General features: G+C 38.8%; 1 long non-coding RNA gene across 1 annotated transcript in view; it reads right to left on the bottom strand.

Moving 5' to 3' along the window:
* Positions 1 to 449: 449 nt before the first annotated feature.
* The window catches only part of LOC118549540 (uncharacterized), a 62,753-nt gene continuing 46,184 nt past the window's right edge, over positions 450 to 17,018 (bottom strand). Inside the window, exons 2-4 of the long non-coding RNA XR_013440928.1 lie at positions 3,540 to 3,580; positions 3,024 to 3,072; positions 450 to 530 (exon numbers count right to left, since the gene is read on the bottom strand). This is a non-coding gene — a long non-coding RNA (uncharacterized LOC118549540). The remainder of the gene's footprint in view (positions 531 to 3,023; positions 3,073 to 3,539; positions 3,581 to 17,018) is intronic.

The raw sequence follows: 17,018 nt of genomic DNA on the forward strand, positions 1-17,018 counted from the left end.
TCCAATGAAAATGGTTTCTTCTGTTTTCTCCCTGCTTAATATACAAAAGCCAACAATGTACTCAAAGACACCATGGCCTTGAGAGCGCTCACTAAGGCACATGTAACTCAGTACTGCACCCTCTGTGGGGTGAAGGGAGGGGTCAAACATATCAGGGCCCCATCTTGCCTGAGGAAGCACCATTTTGCAATGAGCCTGACCAGAGGGGCCACCTTTTTGCAATACACACAAGTCACCATTTGTAAAAGCCATTGCCCCAAATGCCATCAACACATTTTTATTATTTTCTAGAACGGGATGTAGGAATTTATCAAACATTTCCTTTTCTTTCTGATAAATCTGGCTTTCTTCCAGGCAGAACAGACATAAAATATAGGACATGGTGAAGTCCATTGCTAGACTAGGGTCTGGAGAGAGGTGATTCAGTTTAGTCAATTTAATTCAACACTCACTTATTGATGGGAGTTACTCAGCTGTTGATGGGTCTTTGAAGGAGGAGGAGTTCTCAGGATCTTTATGGAAAAAGATGACTGGAAAGATGAATAGTGAAAATTGTCATGCCAGAGCAGAGAACGAACTGAGAGGTGTTAAGAGCTGCTACACCTCGTCTTGGGATATAATTCTTTTCCTCTCAGGGAGACATGATGTGTAAGGAGGATGTCTGAGCAAGGTTTGAAGGAGGAGCGGAAAATGAAATACGCAGGAGCCCACTAACACTCCCCTTATCTTTTGCTTCTGTAATGATTTTTTTAAGTATGAAAATGCGCGTGTTTCAAATATACATTCAGTATTCAATAATACAAATAGAAAATGAATTACAAAAGGCATACTCTGGCCTTTTTACAGTTTTACCTCAATCCTCTCACTTATAACTAGTAAATAGCTGTACCAGTTTCATACAACCTCAGTCTGAAAGTCATTTTCTCACTTTCTAGCTCTGTGAATTTGGTTCAGTAATTTACCCTCTTTGAGTTTTGATTTTTTTTTCACATCTCTTACATAGAAATCATACTTGTAATAGGATTTCTGTATGGATTAAATGAGGCAAAATATATAAAACCCTTAGCACAGGTCTGGCATTTTATGAGCTCTTAATAATTAGTGGACATGACTAACTGTTTTGCTTTATTGGCTGGTCTGCTTGTTCGATGGCAAACATAACGTGTCTGAAATGCCTGCAAGAAATCTGACTATCCAATATTTTAAATCGGTAAACTTAGTTTGATTTCTAGTTTCCTCAAGTAAACTTTCTCGTCATTTACATGGCAATCTTATTTTTAATAAATGCAAAGAGGAAGCTGCCACCTAAAGCTCCTAGAGCTGATGAATGGAACAAAAAAAGAGTACATTTGCCTCATGGTAGTGCGTAATTGCTCTTGCTTAAAATTGATCCCTTCAGTTTCAAACTTTGCCTGAGAAGCATCAAAGGCTATCAATTTAGGCCAAGATTATGTCTTATTCATGCATTCCATTCTTTAAAAAGCCCTACTATGAGAGAAAAAGCTGAAGGATTTTTAGAAAACAATCACAACAGATTTCCTTCTGCCTCCTTCCTCTCTCGGTGAAAATGAGAAACAGTATCATTAGAGAAAGACAAGAGGCAGAATTCATAGATAGACGGGCTCTGAAGAACAAAAGATAGCTAACAGTTAGAGATAATTCAAAGAGTGGGCTTTGATGTTCTTTTTTAGCTATCCTATTAAATACTTTTTCTTTCTGCACATTCCAATTGTACCAAATATGAAAAGCCCATATACAAAAGAAACAATAAAATGCTTGTTAATCTAATAACAGAATGTCAAGAACAGAAAACCTCCCCTACACAAAGTGTAATTGAGATTGCCTACACCACAGACGGTTTATGATCAGAAACCTTGAGGGAAAAAAAAAGCCATCAATAGAAATAATGTTTCTACTGTGAGCTCATGGTCACAGCAAGGCTACAAGACCAGGGACATAAAGCCCTATTAATTGTACTTCCCAGGGGTCACCAAACATCTCTGTTTGCCTGCAAGAGCCCTGATTTATACCTTTTATCCAGTGTAATTATTAATAGAGAACCGTTAACTCCAAAAGTGTCCCAGTTTGGACAATAAATTATATAGTTGTGCTAGGCTTACCCGTACTCCCTTTCACTTCCTTCTCCTCCTCCCCCCCCCCCCCGCAAAAAAAACACCAAAAACCAAAAACTAAGGGCAAGCTATTTTAACTCTTCAGGTTATGTGAAAGGAAAGAAAAAAGTTATCTGTTTTCTAAGCTCAGCTATTCCTTTGACTACCTTTCATTTCCTTACAGCAAGGAAGATTTCTAGTCTGAATTGAATTTGACACGGTCCCATTCACCCACAAAATATTTTGGACAGAATTACCCCTATCTTTCCCCACCACCCTCTCTCTCTTACGAATTCCTGCCTAACTCTTTGGCACAATGTTGAGTCTGCTTATTGAATTCTATTTGATATTTTCAAGGAATTATATCTCACATGAAGACTCCTTAATATAATTGCTGTTTCTTTAAAAAAAAAAAAAAAACCAAATGTTCAACTTAGGTTATATAGCCAAGAATAGCAGTTCATATCAGCTGCAAGAAAGACTGAGCACCTTACAGCAAGAGCCCCTTAATCAAAAAGCAATCTTTTGGGATGAGTTAGTAGTACTTTGCCTCCAGCACTAACCAGATCCCCTACTTTCATTGTATATTTCCACAGGAGTCTAATGATGAAATATATTAGATCTTCTCACAGGTGCAGTAGAAACACACTTAAAGCATTGCTTTCTGAGGGTGGCATGGTGCTTCTAAAAACAGGGGCGGGGGAGGTCTGCAGCAATAACTGTATCCAAGCCAACAATGTATTCTACAAGCAAAAGCCTTGACAAAGAAGAGGGGAAGTTCCCCCTCTCATAGGAATATTCATAGGAAATTCGTTAGGTGTAATATTGCAAAGAGGAGAAACACAAAACAGTTTGGTTTTGTAATGGGTGGAGCTGGTGGGGCAAATCTTCATTTAAAAATAAGAGGCTCACCTTTTAGTCATGAGGATGTCCCCGAACTTTATCCAGAAAAGCTTCATAGCTGCAAAGAAAAAAATAGAATCCATTTGAGGAAAAATATTCTGGTATTGGAGAATAAAGATTTACATATATCCATGGGCTTTATCTGCTCTAGATCTACAAAAACACAAGCATCAGATAGTGGGTAAGAATATAGAAGGTTGTGGGTCTTCATCATTTGCACACAGAGGGCATGGATTGCATTTAATTGAATTATTTTGTTTATTTGTCTTTTATTTTCACATATGTGTATAAATTTACATAGAATGCACACATACAGACAAAAATGTTTGCTTTCTTTTAATATACAGCCTTACATACACACATACACAAAAGTACCCTCACACACATCAAGCTTTTGTAGCACGTGTGGTAGCCACAGTAGCTCTCTTGCCCAGATCAAGGTCTTATGAATCACACGCACCCCTCCCCAACATGGTAGGGCCCTAAGAACTGGACAGGAGGTAATATCTTAAATTTCTGCTGTACCTTCAAAACAGCTGCAGCTTCCTTTCTGTTCTGCAAGTAGCCTGAAGTCAAACAGATAAAAACAAATCATGAATCAGGGTGAAAGGCTATAAATATGCTATATTTGGTTTTTTTGTTGGTTTTGGGCTGGTTTGTTTTGCTTTTAACCTTCACGGATTTGGGGGAAGTAATTAAGTGTTTTGGCATAAAAGATCTCCTGCTGGGTGATAGGCTACATGGGGAAGGGAAATTAGACAAAAGGTATTGAGTAATAACCACAAATGACTTTATAGCCCATTCTGTTTGAATGTCAATAGAATTTGAAAGCAAGATTTGCGGAAGATAATCAGCAATGACTCCCCCCAAGTATAATCAGGAATGGACTATAATCAGCCATTTGCAAACTCTTACCTACCACTATGATTTCTTATCTTACTGGGGAAAAAATGGCACATTGACCCAAAAGCTCAAAATTACGAATGGCAGAAATTCCCAAATATAAAAGGCATTCACTATCTTTCCAAAATTCATCAGCAGTGAATTAATTTGGCAGATTCTTAATGACTTTGCCAAATGATGAAGTATGCATCACATAACATTGTATGTATTATTGTAAGCTGAGTTGAAGTTTTAAGGCTTCAAAGGGTGAGAGGAAGGTGATAAAATAAATAAATATAACTATACATTGTTCAAATAATGGCTGTATAAATAAACATGATATTGTAAATAAATAAAGAATAAACAATAACTTGAAATACATCAAAAATATAGTCTCTCATGCTTACACTGCACAAGAAGATGAAAACTGGGTTTGGATTTGTTTTCTTAATAGTGAAATATTCACTTAGGTGAACAAATTGAAAGAGAAGCTGATAAGAAACAATAATTGTTTTATACAATATTAATGCAGTTACAGTGACTTTCACCCATATACCCAGGCTAATGAGCTTAATCAAACAAGGCACTGCTGAAAATGGACTAATGGTCTTAAAATTACAAAACTCTGCCTTCCAAATTTAGATATGGATTTCTTTAAAGGGTCTTATTTTTCTTTATTCCAAATTATAATCCATAAGGAAAGATGTTACCATCTATCAGAAATCATATTTCTCAAGGGAGACTGACTATATATAATCAATGTGTCTAAATAACAGGTAAAAAAAATTCAGTCAGTGATGGATTTTTTTCAAATGCAGTCACTTCACCCACATGATATTTACCACATTACAATTCCTGGTCATGCTGAGCATTAGGAAACCCTGAGTAAGCCATGTCGATGGTTATTAAGATACTATGCTAAAGAAAAATATTTCCCAACAGGAGGTATTAATAAGATAGCCAACAGCATACAAAAAGCATCAAAATGAGAAATAATAAAAAGACAGCAACTGTGTCCAAGCTGGATGCTCCTATTTAGCATCACTGAGATACTATGATCTGTTTCTTAAATGTCCAAGGGTTTAAGCTGTTAACAGAGATAATTCCAAATTTTATTTGGTATAATTTGACAAATACCTATCGTGTATCTAAAACGTGCCCAATTATATTCAGAGGAATCTAAAAGAGGTAAGTTCTAAAATGAGAGGAGTCACCCAAGCCAGGGGTTCTAGATATTTGGAAATAGAAATCATGAGGAACAAAAACATATAAATCAATATTTTATTAAAAAGCAATCATTGATATTTAATTACAAGCCATCTTTTAGCATCAAATTAAAAACTCTTGATAAATATTGGAATTTTCTGAATGCCTCACTATTTTGAAGTTTCACTGGGGACCAGATCCTCCTAGCAAAAAATTAAACCTCCTGAGGAAAAATCCCCTTGGTAGCCATGCTTGTTGTTTTGTATCACCCTGAAGGGTGCAAGGTTTGCCAAATTTCATGCGCCCTTCTTTCTGTTCCTATGGTTGAAAGCAGCTTCACGTCAGTCAGTTCCACGGTGACCCACAGGGCAAAATGGGTTTCCTCCAGACATTCCACTGGGTATCCATTCCCTTTGGGCAAAGAGTTGTCTAGAAGCTGAGTCAGGGAAACCGGAATGTTAGGGTCTATGAGGGGTAAGTTAGGAAGGGATGGTCCTCTGTTTCCCACGCCAACATTTTGTGCCCTGTGATCTTGCACTTTTTTGCTCTTTTTTTTTTTTTTTCCTTCTGACACCATTCTGAAGTGTGTTCTCTGGAAGATTCCCATGTGTCTGTGCAGATCTGGAGGACTGGCTCACAAAGCTGTTAGACTTTCATTTGTATGAAAGACTAAGACACAGTGTTGAGAATGAATTTATCCTTGGAAAGGGAGCATCAAACCACACAAATGACGTCCAAAGAGTGCTTCAGAATCAGAAGTCAGGCTTTTTTTTCTTGGGTTTTCCCCCTGACTTCAAGCAGGAGTAGATTCCACTGGCCAGACACCACTAGATTCCAAAGAGAAAACAGCCGCTGGAAAACTTGGAAAGTGATCTCCCTTGGGGAGGAACACCAGCATGCAGCCTCTCTGATGGTGGCACAGGCAACGGATCGCAGCGTGAGCGGGAGGCAAAGTCGTCGTTCAGAATCAACGTTGCAGCAGCTTCAAGCACAGAGTCAAGTGGTAGGAATGGTGGGAAGAGCAATGCAGTTCAATGGAGCAGCCTTTATTCAGGGCCAAGGCTCACTCAGTATCAGTGAGCTTCTAGCGCAGAGATGGTGGCTTCGGTCCGTCCCAGAGGTGAAAGCGCCAGCACCAGGAGGCATAGCCATAGTGACGGCTCCCTCTACCGACGTGACAGTTCGGGAGCTTTGCTCCTCTAGGAGCAGGAGTGAGAGTCCGCACAGCACCACGGAGAGCAGAGGGCAGAGCAGGAGAGGAGAGAAACAGCACACCTGAGACACCCGCTGGGAAGCCCCGGAGTGACGGGAGACAAGCAGTTAGAGTCCCCCATTCATAGCGTATGCCTTTCCCTCCGCCAGGGAGCCTTGCCTACTCGCCTTCGTCTGGGTTAGATTTGCCTCCCATATCGTTTCGTAATGCCGAGCACATCTCTCATCATACTCTATCTTAATTGTTTAACATAGCCTTCGCTTGTTCAATTTAGGGCTGGTACGAGGAGGGGTAGACACACCTGTGCTTAGCACAGCTGCTACTATAGAGTAGACAGATGTTTGTTGAGTGAATCGATGACTTAAAACCTCTACTTCTTCAGAAAATATCTCCACTTACACAGGAATGTAGGTCATCTAATATGCTATCTTTACTGGCCATGAGCTTTAGGGCTTCCGGGTGGAGAGAGTGCAATTCGGGATGTGGGAACAGAGAAGAAGGTTGGGGGAGAACCTAGGTCGCATCTTCCCTGGACCTGATTTGCCCCGTTTGTTTTAATTAAGATTTTTATCTCCTTTGTCTAAGCCTGTAAAAGGGAGGGAAGAGAGCCTGCAGGATGTTAATATGGAGGTATCAGCAGAGATACAAGAAGGTGCATAAAAGGGCCAACTCTGATTAGCGGAGCCTCCCCAACAGCCCACAGCCCATGGTGTGATGTGGTTTTTTGGCTCATGAGAGAGACAGTTGCCTTAATGTTTGGAGAATTTTTTCTAGGTAAATATTTATTCTAGATTTGGAAAGCAGTTAAGTATCACCACATTCTCATGAACATGTTTCCCCTTTTTTAAAAAATAAACATTCTCACACAAGGCTGTAGGATACCCCGTCCTGCCGGGGCTGCAATCAGACTGACTTCAGTTTCCCTCACAGACCACTAACCAAATATATGACCCATGCCATTTTTTAAAACTGCACCACGTTAAATTATTTGGCAGAATTACATCAGACATGAAATTTGTATCTCTGTCTCATTAGGAATGATTATAGTTATACATCTGCCCATCATGATAAATTATTACATCAAATGCAAAGGACAGGTCTGCCTAATACTATAGGAGACATTGGCTTTGCTAAACATTTTGATATTCAGAAACTTCAAACAACATGCATATCATTTAAATTCTTGGGAGAGAAGAGCATGAGGCCGCAAGTAGAAAATCGGCCCAGTTTTTGACATTTTTGGGGCAAGGGTAGCAGAAAGTGTGTGGGATACTGAGGTGAGGTTCTCAACAAAAGACTCTGCAAATAACAGCAATCCATCGAAGACTGTGGCTTATACTGCTTAGTTTAACTGGCACTCATGTAGGGAGTTGAGTGCAATTTCATCAGCCATAAAGATAATACAGTATGACTGGAAGAATGTCTGATTTAGATGGACTGAAATCTCAGTTCCTGCCTAGACTTCCTGCCAGTTGAATCGGAGCAGGTCCCACCACACCTTAACCCTCAGTCACTACACCTATAAAATGGAATTGATGTTAATACTGCACAGGGTAGTTAGGAAGTTTTAGTAAAATACAGCATGTGAACAAAAACCGGGAAATAGGAAGACCTTCACAAATGTCAGAGTTAATACATTTATGTCACTACCTTATTCTAGATAGATTTTCATGTAGGTTTGAAGGCAGCTAAATCAGTAAATATAACATGCTTGTCATTTAGAAGACAAAATATCTGAAAGTTGACTTCATTTTTCATATTTCAGGTTCTATCCAGATGTTTTGGCACTTTGGAGCCAGCCTAATTTTTTTCTTCCCGATACATTTCATTTCTGCGAGGACTGCCAGGATTCCGGCTGACTCTAATAAGTCACATGAATTCTTATCTTTTTCAGTTCAATTAATGTTGCCATTGAAAAATCAAGATGCAATTATAATTTCTCTTTCGGGGAATTCTATCTGTGTGTGAGGTGGTGGTAATGATGGCGTGGGGGGTGTTGATAGGGTGTTACTTCAGAGTAGCTGTCCTGGAAATAATGAAGGAATATATCAAGCATAGCGGAAAAAGCAAATAAATCAACTACAGATGGAAAGAGGTATTTGTTAAAAATATAAAAATCTCAGGAGGACAGAGAAAAAGATTCGAGTCTATGTTCATCGCCAAATATGCATATAAAGTATAACTGTCCTTCATCCTAGAAGATCGATCTGCTAAGATCTCATTTCTGTGGCTAAAAGCCCCATGTGCACACTTGAAACCTATGCTTTGGTGGGTGGCTATGAGTTGCAGCTCACACTGCGCTGTCACTTGGGGCTCCGCCTCCTCCCCTCCACATGTGCTCACAGGGCAAACTCAGAAGCCAGGTCATCTGTTGGCAGCTGTTTTCCAGCCTTCTGTAGCTGTTCCACGCTGCCTCTGGAATGCTCTGCTTCTGCAAATTCTCAAGATTTATTTCATCCGTGGCCCCCATGACTTGTACTTTCCTCCATTTTAAGGATCCTCATGGACCCTCCACACAGTAGGCGCTCAGTATCTATTTGCTAAACCAGTTAGTGAATAAGTGAGTGAAAGAGTTCTGCTGATACCAAAGCAAACTCAGCCGTTATATTGCAGTTAGTATGGTTCCTGAGTGGGTAGATCTCAATTCGTAGTTATCCCCTCTTGCGTGGAAATGGTAATATTCAACGTGCTTTAATACCTAAAAACAGCTCGATGTATTTAAAACTTAACAGAAGTTAGGCTTTTAGAAATGTCATCTCTTGGTCATTCTCTTCTTTGATCGCCCAGCAGTGCCTAGAAGTATGTCGGTGCGGTTACAGTGCTCATGCAGTGGGAGCCCTGCCCCCAGCCCAGCCCAGCCCCCAGGAAAGGAGGAAGCCTGACTTGAAATCTACTCTAGAATAGGGATATAAAGATTGGCTAGCTACTGACCACAGGCCAAATCTAGCCCACACAGTCTATTTTTGTATGGCCCTCGATCTAAGGATCGTTTTTACATTTGTAAATGGTGACATATGACAATTACATGAAATTTAAACTGCAGTGTAATTCAAGTTTTATTGGAACAAAGCCACACCCATTCATTTCTGTATTGTTTATGGTTGCTGCTATGACAGCAGAGTTGCAGTTGTGATAGGCACCTTGTGGCCTGCAAATCCTCAAAGATTTGATGTCTGCCACTTGATAAAAAAAAGTTTGTCAACCCCCATTCTAGAACCGTGGCTATAGTTCAATGTTGGCATTTCACACCATCAACGCAAATGTTTGTTTAATAACTACGTGTACAGGCCAAGTCAGCTTCTGTCTACGTGAGGTTATTTCAGGAGCCCTAGTATTCAAATAGTATCTATGATAACGGAAAGGCTGTAACGACACATTCATTTCTTTCATCTTTGGGAGAAATAATATACGTCCCAGGTCTAACTTATGAGACATTTTTGTGCAAATTAGCCACAGGCAACCTCTGTGGGCAATGAATTATAGAAAGTAACCCATGCCTCCAGGAAAATCCAAACCTATCCAAGATGCAGGGCTGGGTAAACCGAGAGATGCCAGGATTTCATTCTCCAATCACCCCTTGGACTGCTGTCTGGGGACAGTACACCAAGAGTACAATGATAATCGGTGGCCTGGGTATCACATAAAACCATATCAGCAGTCTTAATGTTTCTAATGTGACTAAGTTACCACTCTACTGTAAACTTGCTTGTTATGTACTTTCTTTAAAGGATTTTGACGGAGAATTTGTAGAGACAGGATGAGTATGGAAGGGACTTTCAGATTCCAGGATCAAGGCAGGTTTGTGGATGAAATTCAGGAGGAAAGCTTGTCACCCAAAAACTTGTCCATCATTTTTCAAGGGCCAACCAATGCTGAATGTCCAGATATACTGAGTCCATCCTTAGGAACACCTTAGATTTTACTGTATTTTTTGAGAACTAGGATCTTTCAGAATCAACACTAGGGCAAGGTGTTGTGAATATATGATCTTTCAGCTCAGCCAAATGGCTTATCAGGCAAATAACTGCTATCCAGACCTTTGCAGCAGAACCTGGTGAGAATTGTCATTTCAGTCTATTACAGGGGAGCAGGACTCACCCTCCCACTATTGAATGAAAACAAGAAAGTTGGCAGGTCAAAAGATTATCATAATATACAGCCTTTCAAATCACAGTGGAGATTACAGATCTGGCCACTTGCTTTCCACCCAATCAATGATCAACCAGTTCTCATTTTCCAAAATGGGATTGGTTTTCTGTGTTAGCCTCAAAACAAAAACATGCTGCTTAGGAGGATGTCCAAGACAGCACCTCACAGCCTGGCCCCAGACAACATGCTGTCACCGGGTCTGGTCAAGTTTTCATAAACTTGTTTATTTCATAAACAAACAGCTTATTGCAGTGAATGAAAAGAATGCCTGATCCAGGCAAAATGAAAGCAATTTCGGTCTCTCACATAACTTCTGGTTGCTGGGTTGCTGTTCATATCTCCTCTTTTCCCCGTAGTGCCAGATAAACCTCTGTTGGTTACAACTGGCAAAGCACAGAAAAAAAAAAGTGGTTATAATACACAAGTGGTCAATGAGGCAGCCTTTAAGGAAAAACACTGCTGATAAGATAAACAGCTTGTGATGTCCTTAATTATAATATTTCATACTCATTTAGCCATCTCCACATCACAGAGCTAACAAAGTGGATTTCAAACAGGAAATAAGACTCCTTCCCACCAGCCCAGAGGCCTAATTATAAAATAGCAACCTACTTTTTCTGTAGTGAATATGGGGCTTTTTTTTTTTTTTTCCTCCTCCAACAGAATTTATTGAGCTCATTACTAGGCTGCTTATGAAGTGATTTGAAATGAGGCAACATTAAAGCATTCCACAAATCCCTTGTACTTAGTCATCCTGACACTTTATTTGAACTCAGAGCATTGATATGGAATAACTGCAGCAGCCCCACACTTCTGACTCTATTATCTGACAGGAGGTCCGGAATCCAAAAAAATGATATATCATCAAACTTTCTTAATCATCACAATAATTTGTCGGAAAGAACCAGGTATAATTCGGGCAACACCAGAGGGGCTTTTCTGCTAGAAACAAGGCGAGTGCAGCATGTGTTAGCCTTAGAGGAACAGAGCCACATTAATCAGGCAGCGAAAGGACCGAAGGCAGTGTATGTACGTGTGTATTTTAAGAAAAATTGACAGATAGGCTTCAAAGCCAAAAGCACTGAACTCCCTGCATGCTATTGGTACAACTCTAACTTCTGTTCTCTTGTAATCCAAGAGGCAGTTGTGGACTGACCCTCACTGGGTTATCGCTGAGGCTAATACAGCGCAGTTAAAAACTGGATCTGCAAAAGTTTCAAAGAGGAAAAAAAAATCTCTGAAGAAGGACACAAAAGTCTATGGAAGTTGACTATCCACTATGTGAAAATATGGCTCATTTTTTGCCTTTTATTGCCTCTTCCCCTAACTTACTGAACCAGTAATGAATCAGAACCTAAAGAAATGTCTCCTTGTAGAGAGGAATTATGTTTTAGATCTCAGTGGGTCCTATACGTATCCTGATGTGTAGTCTGCCTTCAAAAAATGTCAGTTTTTAAGGAGAAATTTCATCGAGGAGAAGATATGTGGGTGCATGTGTGTATCTGAAGTGGGGTAACATCCAGCCGGTAAGAATAATGAATCTCTAATGCAGTTCTCCTCTTAGAGTGAGGCTGTATCTTTTCAGTGATAGCTACTACTAATCCTTACTACATTTCCTACCACTGTTGAAAATCTAGTGGCCATACTTAGAGGTTAAATGCAGTTGTTTCATCAAGGAAACATTGGAAGAAACTTCAGAGCAATGCAAAGGACTTCTGGTTTTTCTAGCTCAGGCCTTGCAATAGTGCTGCAGCATGATAATAAGTTCTAGGGGAGTCCCATTTGAATAGAATACCAGAACATATGGTGTCTATTGTTACCCATGACATCTTCAACTTTGACAGTTAAAATTCCAAACCAAATCCATTACATCTCAACTGAAAATATGTCCCTCAAGTGACTTCCGCTAGGAAAATTATTCATCAACATCCCTTAAGAAAATATGAATGAATGGAGGGTACCTGATATAATATTTTCCTCAGAAGAAAGAGGAGCCTTCGCTGTAGGCGCAATCTCCATTATGTCTGCATATACTGAATGTTGACCACGTGAAAGGATTGGGACCAAGTTTTGTAGAATTTTTAAAAAAGGAAATCCCATGAATTCCCATCTAGAACTTCTTTTGGCTCACAGCTGTAGAATGGGAAGAAGCAAAACATGGGATTTAACATATTCCATAGTTAAACTCCAAGAGGAACAGACCCCATCATTGATATATAATGTGCACAGCACCAATAATTCTGAGACACCATGCCTGGAAAAGAGGTCTCATTTCCCAGGATTTGTTTTCATGAAGCTCTTCTCATTTACCCTTTGAACACCCTGGTCTCATAAGTCTTAAAATAATGTTAGTGACCTCCATTTCCACTCATTTGCACTCATCCACTAGTACAACATACCCTGGATCTCAGCATCACTCAGAACCATTGTTCCTCCTAGAACGTGGATTATCTACCACTGCTCCCACTCTGTCAATCCCATCAGACTTACTATTCATCATGAAATGCTTTTGTTCTTTGCTCCCTTTCCCCCCAAATTATTAGCTCTTATTCTGATTTTTTTGTTAGTGCCGTATCTAGACTCAATCCCATAGGACTCATATCAAACATATAGTCATTTGAGACAGCATTGCACAGATGATGAGGAACAGGGAATCTGAATCTAAACTCAGTCTCTGCCACTAAATTAACTGGGTGTGATGTTGGGCAAATGACTTGATTTCTGTGTCTTAGTCTCTCCATCAGTAGAAAGGTAATAAATACTCCAGTGTGCCAGCCACCATGGTAGACACTAATGATTCAACATGGAAGCTATCAAAGAATTTTAAGTAGACAAGTGATATGATCAGATATATCTAGCTTCTTCCATGACCAGCTATGTGACCTTCAGCCTAACAATAATCTCTAGATGCCTCAGTTTCCTCAACTTTAAAATGGAGATAAAAATAGTACCTCCCTAAGAAGGATTGCTAAAAAGATTGAGATACTAGTAAGCTACAAATAAATATTAGCTATTAGTAGTAACCTGTGTCCATGATACAATCTTTTGTACCATTGCAACTATCTAAGAAAAGCTGTCTGTATTCTCTAATTTTTAAAATTCCATTACCAGTTCACTTATTAAACTCTCAAAATCCTGTTTTCATCTTTCATTCATTCACAGAAATAGTTACTAAACCCCTCATAAGTACGAGGCCTCTACCAGGTGATGGTGATACAGTAAAGAAGATAAACACAATTTCTACTTTCCCACTCCTTGCCAAGTATCTCCTCAAAACTGGCATTCCTAATGATTATTCACAGTCCCTTCCTTCATGGCCTCTAATAAAATATTTTAAAATTTTGGACAGCCTATTTTTATGAAGAAAGCAACTTTTCCCATTCATTGGCATCCATGTTGCCATATTCTTTTGGTTCTTCTATTTTTCCAAACCTGCCGTCTGCCTCTTTCTGGAGCCTCAATTTCTCACGGTCTTTTATTATGAGAATATACACTCCTCTGTCCCTATAGTATCTTTCTCATCAAAGTTCCCCATTCGCAGGGCTCCTGTTACTACTTCTTTACAAATGACTCTTTACTTTCTGACCATTTTATCCTCTGTTTTCCTGATTCCATTCAATGCTTCTTAGTGTGTTTTTGTCATCACCAACAGGGTACCCTGACAAGTCCTCAAAGTCAACATATGCTGAAATTAGTATTCCATATTTACAAACACCCAGCCCCATCTCCTGAATTTCTTACCTTTTATCTCATATACCTGAGATTGAACCCTCAAAGCCATATGTTATTCTTTCTTTATTCAACCCAGCCTCCTCATTCTTTAGCTGATTCCATGGGTTCTATCTCTACATAATATTTTGTATTATTATTATTATTATTATTATTATTATTGCCATTATCCTGGTTCAGACTCCTCTTTACCTCTCAAGAACTATTATACTAGTCTTCTATCTATCCCCACTCCACACCCCTCACTCAGTCTTTAAAACTCTTGATTCATCACACAAGCTATTGTTGGATCCATGTTCCTCAAGCTCTACCTGGGCTTTGTATTGCCTTTTCTAAAAACTTTAAGGGTTCTCCACTGCCCAACAAAATAAGTCAACACTTGTAAGCCTAATATCTAAAGCCCTCTGTATTCTGGCTACACACCACCTTCAAAAATAAGGTCTTCCATCTATAAAATTCTTTGGAGTTTGAAAAGCACTTTTACACCTATTATCTTATTTAATCTAACACTCATAAAATGCCTTATGATGTAGATATTATTATAACATAAAAGCCCTATGTTATTCATAAGTCATAAAAGTGCTACAGATGGGGATCAAAGAGATTTGAATTTTTCTTAAGTTACATGAGCATTTCTGAAGAAGGAGGCAGATTTGATGAGAGGATTTTGACCTAACAGTGCAATAAACACATCTTACTTTTACAAGTAATAATACCTCTCATTATTCTCCTTTGTGAAGCACAAAATAAGGAATATCAGAAATCATGGAAATAAATTGGTGAAAGGAATTAAAAGTCAGCAAACCTGTGTTTAAGTTTGGGCTTTTTATTAATTTCTAAGTCCATTAACAACACTATGCTTTATTATATTTGTCTGTAAGACAGCCTCATACTTCCTGAAACACATTTACTTCACAAAGAAATAATGAAGAGTAATGGAATTATATCCATTTTAAGTACTTAATTCTAAACTATGTAGCTATCTTCTTTTATATGAGGCATCAAAACTTTTTTATAATCATTAGGCATCTGTATTATCCCTACTTGTACAGATAGGCAAATGTAAAGTTAAATACCTTCTTTAAGCACCTTCACTGTCAGATGAAAACTCAGAACCCTCAGCCTACACACTCAGGTAACATTTTAATTTCGGAGTAATCTATCAGACATCTTTAGTTGAGAAAAAAAAAGAGAGTTCCATAATATCAACTCACAGTTTATGTTTCTAAATAAAGCAACCATATATTTTATATGGTAAAGAAGACACAGGGAGGATGGATTGGTCTGGTGATGGGTATTAAAAAGGGCACGTTCTGCATGGAGCACTGGGTGTTATGCACAAACAATGAATCATGGAACACTACATCAAAAACTAATGATGTAATGTATGGTGATTAACATAATAATAAAAAATTAAAAAAAAAGAAGACAGAGTTAACAGCTCAAAACATCAGAAATAATTTTAAGAGCAATTATAATGAATCTTTGGACTTTCTATTGAAATTACATCTTTTAGCACCCAAATCTCTATTTTTCACAATTTGCTGTTTTCAGAAAGGAAAAGAAGAAAAAAGAAAAAAGAAAAAAGGAAGGAAGGAAGGAAGGAAGGAAGGAAAGAAAGAAGAAAGAAAAAGAAAGAAAGAAAGAAAGAGAGAAGAGAGAAAGAAAGAAAGAAAGAAAGGGAAGGAGGGAGGGAGGGAAGGACAGAAAGAAAGAAGGAAGGAAGGGGAGGGAGGAAGGAGGGAAGGGAAGGAGGGAAAAAATGGCCTTAAGCACTGGATGGTGAATAATTGCCAGGGTAACACACAGTGTGCCATCATCACCTGCTCATCACTAGAATGGAGAGGGGGTTTGTGGTCAACAGAGCCAAGCAAAGGAATTTTGAAGCAGCAATGAAAGGCACTACAGCTACTACATTCAGGATCAACTGATCATGGTCTAGTTAAACACTCTATAAAATCTTTTTCAGCTTAGAAAAAGGGCTGAGGAAAATAACTCCCCAGCTGTTCTCTGCTGATAACTCAGGAGCAGTAAAAGAAAACTATACCTGGGTTCTCCAGGAATTCCTGATTACTAGCCCACATGGCACTGAATATGGAACTTAAAAAATCATTTTAAGTTCAGAAGTATTTTGAAAATGTTTATTTCTTTGGGTATAAAGGAATATCCTTTATAAAGACTCAAATTGGCATGCTGTTAGTCACAATTAGAAAAAAACAAAACAGACCCAGAAGGGAAACCAAACTTAATGATAAATTTCACACAGAATTAATATAACAAAAACAAAAAAAAAGGTTTAGCAAGAGGGCTATAGGTGACTCATTGAGATATGTGCTTGCATTTAGTTTACCACCAGTATGTACGTATGTGTTTGATGACAACATATAGATCCATCTCCTGATACTTTACTTACTTTATTGGGAGACAACATACTCATGACTTATAGACACCTCATGGTACTTAGTAAATACTTAACAAGTCCAGGTTTTCTCCTTTTTATCTACCTTCTTCCAAAATTTAAAGTAGAAATCAGCTCATAATTCCAATTTTTGGTCTTTAGATCAAAGTTTAATCTAATAAATTCCTAATCACCATGTATGGAGCTGGTGGCAGAATAAATAATTCTTTTTTTTTTTTAAGATTTATTTATTTATTTGAGAGAAAGAGAAAAAAAGCATGAGTGGAAGTAGGGACAGAGGGAGAGGGATTGAGAAACCCCAAGCAGACTCCCCGATGAGCGCGGAGCCTTGACACGGGGCTGGATCCCTGGACCCTGAGATCATGACCTGAGCTAACATCAAGAGTCAGACGCTTATCTGACTGAG

This window comes from Halichoerus grypus, chromosome 9, assembly GCF_964656455.1.
Source record: "Halichoerus grypus chromosome 9, mHalGry1.hap1.1, whole genome shotgun sequence".
Classification (NCBI taxonomy): Eukaryota; Metazoa; Chordata; class Mammalia; order Carnivora; family Phocidae; genus Halichoerus; species Halichoerus grypus.